This window comes from Vicugna pacos, chromosome 33, assembly GCF_048564905.1.
Source record: "Vicugna pacos chromosome 33, VicPac4, whole genome shotgun sequence".
Lineage (NCBI taxonomy): Eukaryota > Metazoa > Chordata > Mammalia > Artiodactyla > Camelidae > Vicugna > Vicugna pacos.
Window position 1 is genome coordinate 7922318 of NC_133019.1, and position 16941 is coordinate 7939258.

The 16941-nt window shown below is 45.7% G+C and overlaps 1 protein-coding gene across 1 annotated transcript in view; it reads right to left on the reverse strand.

The window, feature by feature from the left end:
- Positions 1 to 16654, reverse strand: part of GRAMD1B (GRAM domain containing 1B) — a 244099-nt gene extending 227445 nt beyond the window's left edge. Inside the window, exon 1 of the mRNA XM_072954070.1 lies at positions 16498 to 16654. The gene's annotated coding sequence lies outside the window, so the exon portion shown is untranslated. The remainder of the gene's footprint in view (positions 1 to 16497) is intronic.
- Positions 16655 to 16941: the final 287 nt, after the last annotated feature.

Below are 16941 nucleotides of genomic sequence, written 5' to 3' on the forward strand. Positions count from 1 at the left end.
GCAAAGAGGATACTTTCCAGCTCAGATACACTTTCTAATCATTAGTTAAGCACGTCTTCCTTCTGTGTGAGCATTCTCTTAAATGATCCGATTAAGCTTTTATCTTTCCCCTGAAGAACTAATCAAATATGTGATAAACCATTTAGAACCACATTATAAATTTCCTTGCTTCCTTACTTCTCTCTCCTTGGCTATAAAAATTTGGTATCCATCCAAAACCAAAACAGAAAGGACCAAAAAATACACTTTACCAGCAAGAAGAAGGGCTCTGCTTTTATTTTGTTTCATTTCATAAAACCAGTAGCCTTACATTCAGAGCATTGATCATGTGGGGTGAGCCTGGCACCCTGCATTTTGGTGGCAAGTGGCAGAAGAAAGCAGAATGTGCCTTCAGATGATCACAGTCTGAGTGTGGGGAGGCCCCCAGGACAAGGGCTTGTTTTTATGAAGTGGAACTGATCTGAACCTGATGTGGTCCTTCCTACTACTGATATTTGATGACTTGAACTTGAGTCGAGAAGCACAGACTCTCATGCTTGAAGGACTTGATTTTAGCTAGTTAACTACCTGTCCATTATTTGTATCCCTTTCATGACATTTCTGCTAAGGGATGGGGAATTCACAAGCTCCTGGGGACAGTTCTGACTTACTAAGTTCTTCTGTTACTGAGTAAGGGCTCACTGCCTGATACACATAGAAGCCAATACTATGGCATTGGCTTTTGAGAAAAGAAGAGCTTTATTGTGAGGTTGACAGCAAGGAGACAGAAGGCAAGGCTGTCAAATCTGTCTCCATGATCCAGGGTTCTAGGTGAAATTTAAGGGGTTAGGGGAATTTCAAATTTGGAAGCTGATTGGTTAGTCTTGAATTAGTCCATATAAGCTACTCCTATGGCTGGAAGCCAAACTTTCCTTATTGAAGGACCTCTTGCTTTGTAAAGGGCTCTGATGACAACATTTCTATTCCTTAAGTTTGGTAAACAAAGATTCTTGATCCTGGGGTCTTCTTGGAGACATGGGCTGCTGTCTTGCACATGCACAGTGCTGTCTCTGTAAAAATAACTTCGATTAATCAACCTATTTAAGGAGGCAAAACTAGTTTAAGCTGGCCAGTGTGTTATGTGCTGTTTCAAGGAGTCAAAATGTGTCTCCCTGAATTGTTACTGGTTCTACTTGTATCAATTCAGCAATTCAAAGCAAATGCAGTTCCTCTAAACCCTTCAAATATTTGAAGGTAATTTTGCTCCTGAAGTCCTTGGGTCTTCTCTTTCCCTTTAGCTTCTACAGCTGAGTTTGCCTTTAAGCCCTCCACTGCCTTAGCTGCTCTCCCTGAATACATTAAGTTTTTTGTCCTTCTAAAGTATCACGTGTTACAGAATTCAGGCCCGATTCTGGGGCTATCCTGAGAAGGGCATAGAGGAGGGGTGTGGTCATCTCCCACATGTGAAATTCAGCAACCATGTACCACTCCAGAGAGTATCCTTCAACACATTATGTTTGTGCTGTCCGTCTCATTCTTGGCTCACAGGCCTTCGGTGTCTTCCTCTTTGTTACTGAAGCACATTTAAGTTTCTCTGCTTGATTTGAAAGGCTCTTTCTCATCTTTGCCTACTGGAGTCACTCAACTTTGTATTGTATTCCATGCTAACAGACACCCATCACTTAGGTCAATCTGGTTTCATCAATGTATCTCAAATATAACATGCCCATTCATCTCCAACCCTGTGCTCGCTCTTCACCTTGCCCGTGTAAATTCCCTCTATCTTGTAAGACCCAACCCAAGTACTGCCTCCCCTCTGAAGCCCCCCTATATTATTCCAAACTGTAATTATCTCCTAGTTTCCTGGATGTTTTTAATCCATCAGAAGCTGATAGAATAGGACCCACCTTATATCCATGAGTACAAAACATCTCAGTCATTTATCTTGTATCATTCACTATAAACTATATGTGTAACATTATACTCCAAGGAAAACATGAGCTGCATATTAAAATTCACTTTGCTTTATTCACTGGTTGTTATGGACTGAATGTTTGTGTCCCCTCAAATTCATATGTTGAAATCCTAACCCTTAATGTGATAGTATGAGGGGTGATTAAGTCACGAGGGTGAAGTCCTCATGAATGGGATTAGTGGGCTAATAAAAGATCCTCTGGAGAGCTCTCCCGCTCTCTTTATACCATGTGAGGATATGATGAGAAGACGGCAGCTTGGTTTTCTCCAGAACCCGACTGCGCTGGCACACTGATCTTGGACTTCCAGCCTCCAGAAGTATGAGAAATGAATGTTTGTTGTTTAAACCACCCAGTCTTTGGTACTTCGTTCTAGCAGCCCAAGCTGACTGAAACACTGGAGTATTGCCAGCACCTGGAGCAGTGTCTGGCATGTAGTAGGCAGTCAAAAAATATTTGTCACGTGAATGAATGAATGAATACATAAAAAGGGCTTAAGACATGCTTGGTGATTGACTAATTGACCTGGATTGGAAAGATGATTAACTAGAGCAGAGATTAAACAGCAGAGAAGGACAGGACATCATTCTTAAAAATCAAACAATAGTCCACATTCTTGGGTCTGATCCAGATTTGCAGAAGGAGAAGGAGGAAGTGGAGGAAGAGGTGGGCTGTCAGCAAAGAAAGTCTCCAAGTTCTCAGGGGAATAAGATTATGTAGGGAGCTCTGACTCATCTCAGGAAATCATCAGCAACACTTCAACACTCCCTGAAAACAGCAGCCCCCGGATACAGCTTTGAGGCCATTTTGGATCCTCTCTTGTCTTTCCCCCTTTGATGTGAGGAAGCACATTCTGCAGCATGACTGTTCAACCTCCCGGGTGCTGTGGTTATACAGTGCTCGGGATATGGCAGGGGGCATCCTGCTGTATCAGTCACCCTCCTATTCCCGTTCCTTCTGTGCCCAGGAAACTCGTGGAGGCAGGACGAATGGGGGCAGAAAACAATGGATTCAGAGAGTGACAAACTCTGATGTCCTAATTAAACATACTCTCTCCACCCACCCACCTCTCCTCTCCCCAGTCTTTCTCCTCCTGTTCTATCAATTTCATTTATGGCTCCACTGTATCTTCTCAGCCCAAATACTATCTTCCATTCCTTCCACATTCCCATTTTCAACATCCCAGTGGCCACCAAATGCTGTCAATTCTACTCTGAAATGTCTCTCAAAACTGACCTCCCCTTTGCAGCCTTGTAACTTCTACCCTTTAACAAGCTCTTGCCCTCTCTCACCCAAATCACTGCAACAGCTTCCTGTGGTTCTGCCTGCCTCAAATCCCTCCCCTTCTCCAGAATAGCCTTCACACTGCCACCAGTAAAACCACACAAGACAGACCTGATCACGTTATTCTCTGTTTGAAACAGTCAAGGTTTCCCTACTGCTGACAAAATAAAATATAAAATTCTTGATCTAGCATTTGAAGTCTTTCCTATCAAATTATAACTCACTTTTCTCTGCCCATCCATATAGGATATCTATTCTGCCCCATTCCTGAACTTTATCAACCTTAAGATTCCTCTAGCCAAAATTTTAGTTATCTTTCAAAAACTAATTTAGGCTTCGCCTGCCCTGGAAATCCTCTTTTTTAATGAATGAGAAACTAGGAGCACACAGAAATCACTCCTCAAGGAGCATCAAGCAAAATTCAAATGTGCATCTTGGAGGCAAAAGGTGGATATGAGGAGTAAAGACTAGTTCAATCACTCTGTCATTATGGTTAAGTGTTGAAAGCCAGGCTTGGGGATGTCGAGAAGTCCAAAGGATAAAGCAAGTTCACTGCTAGTTGGCAGATATAAGGGATGAGACCTAGCATTTGTTGAAGACCAATAAGACGTAAATTCCACATTAAGCACATGTACATATAGTATCTTGATTAATCCTTCCAATAACTCTGTGAAATGGGTGTTACTGTTTTATTTGTTGGGGAAATTCAGGCTCAGAGAGCTTTAGGTTCAATGTCACGTCATGAGTGATGAACATAACTAGAATACAAACTTGTATCTGTTTGACTCTCAACTTAGTGCTCCCCCCACCTACCGCAGCACCCACAGTAAAGTGGAACAGATCTCAGAGTCAGAATACGAAACAGGTACAGGGACAGGAATCAGCAAAGGATGACAGGGTCCCAGGTCAAGACTTCTCAACGCTGCAAGAGAGTACGGCTTGCTTCCAGCACATGGTGTCATGCTGAGCTCCTTTTAAGGGGCTGTCTTAAGGAGTATTTGGAACTTGGTATCTTCTCTAACTTCCACAGCTCCTTTTCCTACCCACCCTCCGCCCAAATTAGCATGCAGCTTTCCTCTGAGCTCCCAGATTCCTGGTTTTGACACATAATATGTTTATATATACGGCATGATGATAAACACCCCAAAACGTAAGTGGCTTAAAACAAGAGCAACTTTTTTCGGGGGGGGTCATAATTCTGCCATTTGGGCAGGTGAGCAGGGCCAGTTTGTTTCTGCTGCCCATAGTTTGTCTGGGGCAGCTTGACTGGGACTAGAAGATCTAAATTAGTTTTGCTCATGTCTCACCCAGCTGGGGAGGTTGGAATGGCTTGGGGCCGGCTGGGTCTCTCTCAAGCAGAGTGGTTTGACTTCTTTATACGGTGGTTGACTTCAAAGAGAGAAAAAACAGCAGCTACAAGACCTCTTACACCTTACACCCAGAAGTCACACAATGTCACTTTTGCCAGAATCTATGGGTCAAAGCAAGTGACAAGACCAGCCCAGAGTGCAGGGGAGGGAAAAAAAAAAAAAGCAGAGTTTCAATTTGGGAAAATGAAAAAGTTCTGGAGATGGGTGGTGGTGGTGGTTATACAACAATGTGGATGTAATTAATGCCACTGACTTGTACATTTAAGAAAAGGTTAAAATGGTAAACTTTATGTTATACATATTTTACTATAATAACAAAAAGAAACCTTACCAGTACACTGGATCTCAAACCCAAATCTTGAGACTCCAAATACCTCCCGTGCCTCCTTCCATCACTTATGCTATACAACTCAAATGCCCTGCGCATCATTTGTGCTAAATAAAACTCAGGTGAATGAATGAATTAAGACATAAATGAATGAATGCATGATTATTTATTTTTAGTTAACATGAGAGTTTATCTCCTAGCAAAAAACAAATATTTTAATTGGTGGCCCCTAACAGCGTGGAAGGCATGATGGAAGTTCAACCCAATGCCTTACTTTAGGAAGCCTAGAGGTTTGTCCCTACCGACTCAGTTCACACTTGGGTGAAGTTCACTCAGGCATGTTCGTTTCCCTGTGTATGTGTATTTTGAGTGTGACCTTGGAGTAGGAACACCTTGAAGGCAGGCACGCTTTTCTTTGTATGATTCATGGTAGTTCAGAGAGTTTATACACCTAGTTGCTACCCCAGAGCCCTGGTGGACATGGTAGCTGGGAAAAGTAGGTAAGACTTGGAGGCAAGCTCTCAGGTTTAATTCACTCCCTCACCAAACCTGGTGATGTTTACATCCTAGATGACATTCCCAGTGCCACCACTGTGATTAAGGCCATCATCTGTCATCTGACCTTTGGCAAGAGCCTCCTACTCAGAGCACAAATAAACCCACAAACCAGTGCGATGGTACTTGTCGGGTGTGTGAGTGAGCTAGCAGGCAGAGGGTGATGTAGGGATGAGTAAGACAGTCCGGGACATCAAAGAAGTTACTCTCGAACGTGGGAAAGATGTGGGGTTAGAACTACATGTACCGCAAGACAGTTTGCTAGAACAGGGAGAAAGATGCCTGCAGAGCAGAGGAGGAGTGATTAATTTCAAGTAGGGGAGAAGAGGAGACAGTGTGGTGGTAACTTTGGGGTCGGACCCAGAAGAGTAATGGGACTCCATGGATAGCCATGACGACAGCCACCTGGACCTCTTTCCAGGGAAGATGGTGAGGGCTAACTATCAATGTGCTTCACCAGAGGCTCTGTGAGTATCAACCGTCGTCTCTTGACAGCAGGTAATTCTAGTATATTCCACTGCATAGCAGCTATGCTCTGCTGACCAGTAATAGTACTCCTGTGAACTGAGTGTATCTAAGCTTTTTCCTTCACTACCCAAGAAGGTCTTGATTTACCAGAATAATCAGTCTATGGGAGAAATGATTCTAGCTGCCAATAGGGAATTTGGCTGCAGAGGCGTTGAGTAGAACTAACTGGTTGAGTAGAACTAAATGATTTCCGCCTGACCTCTGTTCTTACTGAGCTGCTGAGTGACTGGCACTCTGTGACTTGATCAATCCAGTTGGACCCCTGGAAAAACCCATAAACAAGGGCAGGTCTTTCCAGAACATGATATGGGGGAACAGAAAACAGATGGAGCTAGACAAAACTGTGATGTCAGCCACATTTGTACAGGAACACCTGGTCTCCCCGGCTAGAGGAGAGCACAGTCCTCACAATGGTCGACTCTCATTGGAGTCTGGGCGTTACTCAGAATGCTTCGTATGTATTAAGTCACTGAATCCTCGCTGCAACCCAAGACAGTCAGAGTCATTGCCATCCACTTTCACAGAGGACAGAGCTGAAGCACAGAGAGGCCAAGGAACCTGCCCAAGGTCACAGAGCGGTGGGATTTGAACTCATGGCCCATGCTCCTCACCACCTCATTAGTGCCTCTCATCCACAGAGTTGGAAGTGAGGACACTGGAATCAAGCAAACCTTTACTAAGGGCTTTTTCGCTTTCCAGCTGTGTGATCTTTGGCCCACTCTCCAGCTTCTCAGGGATATTTGCATTGTAATAAGCCCCAAAGCCTTGAACTTGGGAACAACTCTCACTTGGAGGAATTTGCTGTCTCGCCCTGCAAGTTGGCTGCCCTCCCCACATCCCCAACCCTCACCCCAAGCTGAGCCACCATTTTCACGTCCTGCTGCACAGCCCCACCCTTCTGGCTTGACTAGTTCTGAGAAAGGATGACCCGAAACAGGCTTGACCCAAAGGAGGCAAAGTCTCAGAATGCTCGGTCTCTTGGTCTAATCCAGACTCTGGAGCTCTAACGTGGGCCCCTGTGGCTGAATGTACGTCTCCCCTCATGTGGTTCCCCTGATCTGGGCATTAATGGAGCCTCACTCACTGAATGTTTGCTCAAGTCAAACCTCGCCCTGGGTGCTGGGCATGCCAAGGTGAAAAAGGTAAGGTTCCTCCCCTCAACAAGGTGACAGTCTAGGGGGAAGACAAAAAAGCAAACAGAAAGCGATAACCAAATGGGAGAGGCATAACAAGGGAGATTCTCCAGATCACTCAGGAGCAGCAACTAGTTCAAACACTCAGGAAGGTAGCATCTTTTGGTAAAGATTCTGTTTTTTGAGCATATATTAAGGTGTCAAGTTCTGGGCTGGACACTGGCTGCATCTTGAAGAATGAGTAGCCATGTAATGAAGAGATAAAGAAATAGTATATGTAGCAAAGAAAGAGCCTGGCCCACTGTGGAACCTACAAGCAGTTACTAAGGCTTGGGACAGAATGAAGGAGACAAAGTTTATAATAGAACAGGGAGAGAGGGGTCTGGAGAGGTGGGCAGGGGTGCACTAACAATGGGTCTTGGATGTGATGCTTAACAGTTTGGAAAGCCATTAAGATTTAGTAAGTAGGGGAGTGATATGACTGCACTGGTACTTTGAAAAGATCACTGTGGCTACAGCGATCTGGTCAGAGGATCATATGAAAATACGGAGATAAGATCAGAGCATAGTGCAGAAAATTATTTTGAACTTCAGTTTTCAAAACTGTAAGCCGGGAGATCAACTAAGCAGAATTAATACAGAGGAAAATACTGAGACTCTGACCTAAGGCAGGGGTAGTAGGGGTGGAGAGGATGGGATCCACTGGCAAGGTATTTGGGAAAGACGATGAGAACTGGCAGGGCTTGGTGACGAGTTGGAGTGAGGGAGAGAGAAGAATCAAGAGTGATTTTGGCCCACAACCAGGTAGCATATCAAAGCAGCCAGTAGATGCCTGGATTAGTTCAAAGACTGGAATTTCGTTAAGAATAAAAAGGCAAAGGAGACAGAGAAATGAAAATAATCAAAAGATAGTTATAAAGCAGTATGTTGTCTAGACTAGTTGGGGAAGGAAATTAAGAGGATAGAGGCAAATGGCCAGAGTTCTTAGCAACATCAGAGTCTCGGTGTAGGAGGAGAAAAGGAAGGATAAGAAACGGTGGTGAGAGCGCAGTTACTGGGGTTAAAACTTTCCGAAATGAGACCACTTCAGATGACAAAACCTAGGCTGTGGCCCTCAGTGTAGGAGGCAGAAGGGGGAATGGAAGCAAATGTCACACTGAAGCTAGACTGTGGGACAGGTCCCCCTTACAGACGGAGAGGTCAGGATGATGGCAGGCCTCAGGGGGAGAGGAGGGCCTGAGCCAGGCACTGAGGTCATCCGTGAACCAGGCAGATGAAAGCTGTAAAAAAGAGCTTGAGGATGTAGGGGAGTCTATTTACTGGGGCGTCATGTTCCAGAAGTCCTAGAGGAGAAAGCGAAGGAGTCAGGGGAGGGAAGTCCAGGTGGAATGGGGACCAGCACTGCCATCTTCACAGTGGTCCTGGTCTCCCCCTTTCTCACCCCTGTGTCCTACTGGTAACCAAGGGAATCCTACTGATTGCACTTCAAAAATAGCTGGTGGATCCCCACCCTTCCTTCTCCATTGCACATGTGCTGAACAAGGCTCTTGTGGTCCCTCATACAGACCATTGCCATCACTTCCTTTTTGGCTTCTCTGTCTCCTGCTTAGTTATCCTTCTCCCACAGCCTCCTGCCCCCCACCCCATCCACCCTCCGAGAAGCTGACAAAATGTTCTTTTTTATCCATAAATCTGATCCTGTCATCCCACCACTCAACATTTCTCAATAGCCTCTCAATCATTAACAAGACACAATCTGTCCCGTTTGCTTGGCTACCAGACTTGTTCATAATTGGGCTCCTGCTGCTCTGTCCCACGTCATCTTCCACTGCTCCCCACCAGAACTGTGTGCTCTGGATACTCAGTTATTTATAGCTCTCAGAACATGTTACTATATTCTCTCGTGCTCTCAGATTTTGCACATTCTGTTCCATCTGCCTACTTCTGATTCTCACTTGCCACACCTTGCCTCTGTTGGAGCCCACTCTAGAGCCACGAAGATCTTCTTCCTCCGTGAGGTTGTCCTTCACTCCTCTGCACAGCCTGGGGGATCCTTTCCTTAAACCCTTCCTCCACTTTCCAAGACATACCATGAAAGTAATTATGCAATTATACTGAATGAAACGTATGTGACCATCTCCCCACTTCACAATAAGCTCTCTCTAGAGGACAGCATTGTCTGTTTTTTCAGAGCAGCTTTAGGTTCACAGCAAGACTGAGGAGAAGGTACAGTGATTTTCCATTGACTCCCTACTCCTACACCCTTCTCCACTATCAACATCCCCCAGTAGACTAAGATGTTTGTTAAAATCAATGAAACTACATTGACATATTATCACCCAAAGACCGTGGTTTACATTACGGATCACTCTTGGTGTTGTACAATTCATGGATTTGAACAAATGTATAATGACATGTATCTACCATTACAGTGTTGTACAGAGTATTTCACTGTCCTAACCATCCTCTAAGCTCTGCCTATTCATCCCTCCCCAGCCACGAATTCCTGGCAACCACTGATCTTTTTTACTCTCTTGATAGTTTGCCTTTTCCAGAAGGTTATATAGTTCGAATCATACAGTATGTATAGTCTTTTCAAAAACGTTGATTTTTAATGATCATATCTGGTGCCTGTCACAGTACCTAGCATATAGCAGATGCAAACTATTAACAGAATGAATGATTTAGTCAGTGTGTTTAGGGAAAGGATATCCAGTGATCTGAGGTACAGTGTAAATAATTAGGCTCTAAGCTCCAAAAGGAAGCAGGAAGCTCTTCTCTGAGCTGTTCTGAAGCCAGTAGACTCTGATTCAATTCATCTACAGCCCCCATCGCCAGCACTAGCACGGTATTTTTTTATATGATGGGTGCTCAATAAATACAGAATAAGGACATGGTCTCTGCCCTCAGAAAGTATACAGTAGACCAAGGAATGCCTCTGCAACCATGCTCTCCCAGTCCGCCTGCTTCTTCAGTTGTCACCAGGAAGTCCTAGGACTCCAATTCTTTGTCCTTTCATTCATTTATTCAACAAAGCTATAATAGGTCAAGCTCTGTGTTATGCTTCTTAACTGCAAACTCCTGGAAGGGCAAGGCTGTGGTTAGCTGCTTGGTGCCGTACTGACCAGGCTGAGCATCCCATAGGAATAGACTTTTTGCTCACATTCCATGCCCAGAAACTTGGGGCTCCAGAGAGTTTCTCCTGCCCGTCTGGCAGACTCTTCCAACTCATCAGGCTTTCTCCACACTCTGGAGTCCTGTTGTACTCCAGTTGGAACCAGGCAGTTTGGCATTAATTGCTCTCTAATAGTTTCAAGTGTGCTATTTTTATCTACCCAGCACCCTGCACTATCCTTGCAAATGAGCCTGGTCTTTTAGTTTCACATGGTCGCTGTGCCCCCAGGGCTCGGTAAAAGCTTGCTGATTGATTTTCTGTGAGCTGTAATGTGCACCTGTCCTGAGACTCTGTTACTTCTACCCACCGCAGTCCCCCTCCCCAAGCCCAGTGCCTCCCACTGACTGTTTCTTCTCTTGGTGTCATCAACCTCTGTTCTCTCCAGAAGAGCAAACCTATTTCACTGACCATTGAAGCCACCAAAGCTTTTTTTTTTTTTTCTGGCTAGTTCTCCTTTTACATAAGGGTTATCTTGGCAAGAGAAAAGTTATTCTTATCAGCTGCCTCATGAACTATTTTTATCTCTCCACACAACTTATTAAATACTTCTGGGATCTGCTGGGGTGAATGAAGCCTTTACTTTGATTGAATTTCTATGTTTTCAGTTTTATCATCTCAAGATAGAGTCAAAGGGAGGGGATCTTAGGGGGAGAGACAGAGCTTGACAGAGGCGAGGTCAAGTGGGAAAGAGGCTTCTTCCTGGAAGGGTGAGTGAAGTGACTGCTGACAGGAGGGGCCAGGGGAGGGCAGTCACCCGGGCTCCCAGCTCCTTGTTATTTGGTCTCAGGAGAAAGACACAATCAGGTGGTAGGAACAGCACGGAATTTTGCTTCTTTGGGTTCGGAGAACTACAGAAGATTTTCTGAGGATTGCCAGTGTGGCTCTCCAGACCGTCTGAGCCTGCCTTGCCCACCCCAAAAGTAGACTGAATATTAGGGTCTGATAGATCTGATGGGGCTGCAGGGCTGGTTTTGACAGACCTCTCTCCAGGTGAGAGCTCATGGACACACTCTAGCTGAGCACAACGCACAGATTTACAAGGCTGCAGGGAGAAGGGGTGGTGGTGATAATTATTTTTCAAATCAATTCAACAACATTAATTGGCTGCCTGGACTGGTGCTAGCAGAGCATCAGGGTTTGGAGGCTGAACTTGGCTTCAAATTAACCTGGGTTTAAATCACAGCTGCATTTCCTGTAAGAATTTAGGTTACCTAAACTAAACTCTCTGAACCTCAGTGTTTTCCTAGATAAATGGGTATAATAAGACCCACTTCACCGGGTCATGTGAGGATTACTGACTGAGACATGTGAAGCACTTCGTGCAATGTCTGGTGCATGGTAAGTGCTCAGTGGTGGGTAACTTGTAGTATTACCCCCAGAGAAACTATTTTCTTCTTCTTAACCATGACCACATCCCAGTGCTCATACAAACCATTTGGAAACCCTGGACAAAGTCATCTGAACAGTCATCAATCTTGTGGACCTTCCCTGTGTGTTCAATTGATTAGGGGAATTCAGAAAGGACACAGTGTGGTCTGAGCCCCCTACAGTGCTACCTTGGGTGGTGGGAATTTCCGTGGCTTTTTCTATTAATACAGTCCAACCCTATCCAACAGTATATCCATGCCATAAAATATTCCCCCTCCTTGCCAATCAATTTGTTGATCCAGGTCATCTATCACCTGTCTGATGACAAACGTATTATCTGTTTGGTGACAGATAATGCAGTACAAATGTAAAGATCTGAAGATGAAAATCTCTGGATTCAAATTATGCTTTTTTACCATTACACACCCTTAGGCTAGTTACTCAACATTGCTAAGACAGCTTTGGTTCCCTTATCTGCAGATGGAATAATAAAAAGATGTGATTGAGAGACCATGCGGGACAAACACTCCGCACACTTCCTGGCACAGAGTAATCATTCAATGGACAGCAGTGTCCATCATAAAGGGGGAGGTAACTGGTGAGATTGTTCCCTCACTGGGACACCTGCTGCATTTTGCCCCTTCCTTGCAAGTGTCTGGTACTCTTCCTCACACCCAGCACTCGAGGCTCAGTTCATGCCAATCGATACCTGGACCCAAGTTTAGTCTGCAAATCAGCTCATCAGGGCACTTCCGGTTCCTGCATCTTCATCAGCTAAGCTGAGCCCAGACGTGCTCAAGAACTGGGCAAAGCTCCTTCTGGCTGACTTGGCACCGCAGGAAAACAACAGTGCCAAACGCTTCCTTCCCCCAAAGGCTGCAGAGGCTGCCTTTCACAATGCAGAGCAGATACTTCACACCCAGACAAGTTCCTAATTAACGACACATAATCAGCGTCTTTCAGACATGCATGTGCTCTTCTCTGCTCAGCTAATTAACGGGACTAAGCCTTCCATGGCTGGAGGTGGAGCGTGGCTGATCAGAAAAGCCTGTTACAACTGGCTCAGGCTCAGCGCTCAGAAGATGCGAAAGCTCTGATCAGGTTACGGCTGAGCTGATGGAGTCCCACCGTGGTCACGCGCCTTCTCCAAGCCTCTCGGCAGGGAGGGCCACAGAGACGTCCTATCTCTTCAGGTTATTAAACAGGGGCGGTCATGACTGTCTCTGGGAAAGTGCCCTGATGGGTGCAGGGACCCACACAGAGGCACATGATAAATACTCCTGGTTTCAGCGGTAACGCTGTTTTTCAGGCAGGGAAGCTGATCTACCTTAGGTAAAATGACGTGTGACTGTGCCTTCTAAGGAGTGGGCTTTACACACATAATCTCGTGCGCTCCTCATGACCTCTGTACCCGGGAGGAAAGAATGCTCCTCGGAGGAGCTCATCCAGACTGCAGACTGCAGAGCCTTGCGGTGAATCCAGGCTGCCCTGACTCAGAAAACCCAGGATTCATCCTCCTTCCTTTCCTGGGCAAAATATAATACTCCTTGCATAGCTCTCCTCAGACAGCTCCACCCTTTCTGTTCCGGTTCCCTCTCCCCCGACCCCGATCTCTCTACCTCTCCCCCACCTCGCCCCAGTTCAACTAGACTCTCCTCCCTCACGTTCCCTGAGGACCCCAGCACCCCTTCTTCAGTTAGGTCTCGTTAACCCCATGGAATATTCCTTGCCAGTTTGCCAGTTTACTGCTGCCGTTCTCCACTCTCCCCCCACCCCCAGGCAGTTCAGTCATTTTAACAGGAGTCTTCTAGAAAGAACATGATACTCTCAAATCACACTGGAGATTACCTGCTTACCCCACCTCCACTGGGAGTTGCCCTGAGCAACTATGCTGATAGGGGCTTGTGTGATCATGGGAGCAAAGTCAGAAGGTTCACTGCGTGTACAGTTCATCAGAGAACAGGGTTATAAGGTGGGGATTACAGCCAGGAGAGACTGGGAGAAGATGTGGGCAAAGGCAAGACCACAGAAGTTACAATGGGTTGCAGCGGGAGAGCTGCCTTGACCTGGACAGAACACAGGGACCAGGAGAAAACAGAAGTTCCTTCTCTTGCGAAAGCCTGTGTTCTCGCCCTCCCCTTGTGCTCTGTCCAAAGCCTTTCTGGTCACAGAGGTGGCTCTTGTGGCAATGAGTTGTAGGTGGCCTCTAAGCAGCAATTTTTTATTTCCCACCAAGTTCCAGGCAGAGAAGGGACAATTGACAGGGCCTCATCTAAGAGCTGCACCATGGAGTCAATTGCATGAGGATGTTTATTCCACAGTATGACACTCAGGAGTCATCTTCCAGGACTGAATAACAGAGAGTGACTGGGAGGCACAGGAAGGATGCCCATCATCTAAATCTAAGTGGCATCTCACTTTGTGTTCATTCTCATTCTCTTTCTCTCACACACACGACCATGGAAACTGGGAGCAGGTGGATGGTGGCCCATTGTTGCTAGACACCACAGAGAGAGACAAAGGTCCAGAAGAAAAAGATTTTATGCTTTATAAATTTAGCAGGATGCTGCTGGCTATGCTCCTGTCTGTCTGCTGTCGCCCTTGCTCAGCCCCTCTCTGCCCTGCTTGTCATCTCACTCACACCTGAGCTCTGCAGTGGGCCCTTCCAGACAGGGCTGCTGTGGGGAGCTGAGTCGGGAAGCGTTAGTCTGGGGAAACGTTCTGAACCACTGCCTAGGTGCTCAAGTCCTCCCCCTTACTGGGGTTGCCGTTACCGTGACAATTTGAGTAAAACAGGGGCCAGAATCTTGATTCGCTCTGCAGCAGCAAAGCGAGCATCCCTACAGTATCAGCGGAGATTCCCTGGGTCTCTGCAACCTGCCTGGGCTGAATTTTTCATCTCTCCTGTTTCCCTCCTGAGCACGTTGTCACCTTTCCTTAATGACTCACCCCCAATGGACCCCCCAGGTCTCGCCACCTCTTCACTCCCTAAGGGCTGCCACATCCAGGCACAGTGTTGAGCAGATGTTTCTGAAGAGTTGGGGCCACAGAGAGAAGTAACACTAAGGGAGTGAGCTATATGACTTAGGACAGAATATTACGTAGTGTGGTTTTCATAGTTCCCTGCAGCCATCTCTGCTACCAGAAGGGTTTTACTGATGCCTTTCTCATTTGCTTCATCATCACCTCTTACAACACAGCTAGACCTTTTCCCGGTCAACCTCTCTCCCTTTCCTTCACGGTTAGATTGCCCCACCCCCTAGAATTTTTATACATTTTTAAGCAAACAATTTAGCTACCTTTTACCCCTTTCAGCCATCTCCTAAGATCCTAGGGACACGTTTCACAGCCCAAAGTGATGCAGCAAAGTGTTCTTCTAAACCGGTGCTGTCCAATATTTGAATTTCAATTAATTAAAGTGAAACTCAATTCTTTAGTTGCTCTAGCCACATTTCAAGCGCTGAATAGCCACAACTGACCAGTGGTTACCGTGTCAGGCAGTAGAGACAGCAGAAAGTTCTACTGGGTGGCACTCTAGCTAAACTGAGACCAATTTGTCCTGTAAGAGATTACATCACTGGCTATTCAACTACCACTTTTTCCTGCCACGTCATTAATGTTTATTGAGTCCTCTGGCTGTGTAAGGCACTTTTCATGTGTTGTTTCATTTAATCCATATAAGGGTTCTTTAAAGCGGGTAGTGTTTTTCTCGTTTGCACCCAGGAGCCAGAAGTTCCCACAGCCAATGCATTTAGTCCATGTTCTTACCCGAAAACACCGTGCTTAGGGGTACTGACAGAAAGATAATTTTGAGAAGGTAAACAGGGACCAGACAGGGAAAGAAAAGAAGGAAAGGGCTTTGTCAATCACGTACAATAATTTTATAAAACTTTAGAAAGAATTTTCTTACTCTTAAGGGTTCAGTCCCAAGGTGGGGTTACTGAAAAGGAAACTCAAAAACTATTTTTCGAGGGGCTGATTTTTACTTTACTGTGATGGATGCTATTGCTTCTGGCGGCAGGCCAGGCAGAAATACAATGGAGGAAGAGATCAAAGCCCTCCTTTGAGGGAAACCAGCAGCGAAAGGAGATGGTGGAGGTTAAAGAGCTATCGATCCTCCCCCACCCCAGCTGCTCCCAATGCTTTCTTCAGCTCTCGGCTCTACAGATCAGCCAGCCAGGCCAGAGCTCTCCCTCCACCCCGCCCCCGTCCTGAAACACAGGCTTGGGACAACTTGCCTTTCAGGAGGCTGAGCCCGGAACTGACCCATTTCCAACAGCTCCCAGGGGAGGCTTGGGTTCTATGATAGCGCCATCTACTGGCTATTTCTCATGCTGCAGCCTGCTACAGGGCTCCTCAAATTTAACGCTGCAGTTTGGTCCCTAGACCAGCATCAACATCACCTGGCACCCGTCATTGGTGCGTATTCAGACTCCTCCCCAGACCTGAATCAAAAAGTAGGGTGTGTCTTAGCTGTTCGTGTGTTAACAACCCCCTCAAGTGATCCTGGTGCACACTTAAAGCTTGGGAATCACTGACCTAGGAGGTCCAACTCCACCGTTTATTCATTCATCAAGTCAACATTCATTAATAAGCATCTTCTAGATAAACACGACTCCCATGCAGACCCATAGAATGTAGAGTTTCCTTCTGTATCCTAACATCTCTGCTCCACAGGGAAGAGAAGCATTATGATCATCCTTATTTTACAGACAAGGACGGAGACAGAACAGGAGACTGACCCAGGACCACACACTTAGTAAACAGCAAGTCTAAAACTGTTTCAACACTGTCATTAACTTACTTTGGGACATTTGACTGATTACTTGATGGGTCTGTTCTCCATTTCCCCAGACAGAAAGCAGGACAATCATCCCTCCTCTCTCTCCACCTCAAGAGCACTTTAGCAAGATGTACTTGATCACCGCCAGGGGCTGGAATTCTGTCAAGCAAATTGTGTATCACTGTTTCTCATCTATTCTCCATCCTAAGAAAGATGATAAAGCATGAAAGTTCCTAGGCATTGAAAGATATGTTTCAGTTCCATCATGCCAGTGTTTCAAAACACAGGAAGAAGCATCTTGTCCCACTAAACCCTCGGGAATAAGATAATGTCTGTAAAGTGTTTCATGGCTCTTACAGCTTCTGTTGATCAGTCTGCACCATTATTTTGGTTAGCAATTCATTGCAAGTGCATGGTTTTAGGGCTCAGAGAAGACTTTAAAATATAAGAATTAGGACTGAAAAA